Source organism: Bison bison, unplaced genomic scaffold, assembly GCF_000754665.1.
Source record: "Bison bison bison isolate TAMUID 2011002044 unplaced genomic scaffold, Bison_UMD1.0 scf7180017864348, whole genome shotgun sequence".
Taxonomy (NCBI): Eukaryota; Metazoa; Chordata; class Mammalia; order Artiodactyla; family Bovidae; genus Bison; species Bison bison.
Genome location: NW_011494920.1, coordinates 2,090,454 through 2,091,764, shown reverse-complemented (window position 1 = coordinate 2,091,764; position 1,311 = coordinate 2,090,454).

Here is a 1,311-nt window from a genome sequence, read left to right as displayed (position 1 = left end):
AGAAGACTCTTGAGAGTCCCTTGGACTGCAAGGAGATCCAAGCAGTCCATTCTGAAGGAGATCAGCCCTGGATTTCTTTGGAAGGAATGATGCTAAAGCTGAAACTCCAGTTCTTTGGCCACCTCATGTGAAGAGTTGACTCATTGGAAAAGAGCCTGATACTGGGAGGGATTGGGGGCAGGAGGAGAAGGGGATGACAGAGGATGAGATGGCTGGATGGCATCACTGACTCGATGGACATGAGTCTGAGTGAACTCTGGGAGTTGGTGATGGACAGGGAGGCCTGCGTGCTGCGATTCATGAGGTCGCAAAGAGTCGGACACGACTGAGCGACTGAAATGAACTGAACGGAATGTGTTTGTGCCCTTAGCTCTATTTAGCTGGAATGTCCACTGGAAACTGAAAAAGGACTTTAGGCCACTAGCTTTAAACAAGACATCTAAATTCTCATGTGTTGCTTGTCCTATGATTTGAATTCCATCCCCTCATTAATGGACTTCCTTCAGGGCTCAGCCAGTAAGGAGTCTGCCTGCAATGCAGGAGACCCAAGTTCAATCCCTGAGTTGGGAAAATTCCCTGGAGAAGCAAATGGCAACCCATTCCAGTATTCTTGCCTGGGAAATCCCATAGACAGAGGAGCCTGGCAGGCTACAGTTCATGGGGTCGCAAAGAGTCGGACACGACCGAGCAACTTCACTTCTCTCCCTCCTTAATTGGGTGTCATTGAAAGATGGGACTTTCATTCATTTCGTAATTCCTCCATGGCTTCCCAAAACTTGTTTCTTATTTCATGACACTTTTCTTAATATTTAAAATGACATTATGCATAGTAATATCATAAAGATTTCACACAGAATGACGTGGAAAGAGAATCGATCTTGATGCCAGCGTTTAAATCTTTGCTTATTTATTCATATATTTTCTGTTTCCTGGTCTGCAATGTGAGGATGAGAATAGTTACCTTGCAAATGTCTTGAGATTTATTCAAAATGAAGTCTATAGGGTGGCCAGCACCAAGCGGGTGCTCGTGTCCTCTGAACATTATAGAAGTCTATTCTCACTTGAGAAATCTAAACAGCAGATGCTCTAGTGCTGCCTGATGGTGCAGCCAGGAATGGTAGTGATGTGGGTGTGACAGCATTTCTCAAGTTGGTGGGGGAGGTGCAATGAGAAAAAGGCTTTCCTGTGGGCTTTATATGGGATAGGTTGGGAGAGGGGTGCTGTTGGGTATAGCAGAGATGGCTTCATAGAGGAAGGAACAGATTTTAATAGAAAATAGAAGTGCAGCCAGACAACTAAGGACTGAACAAG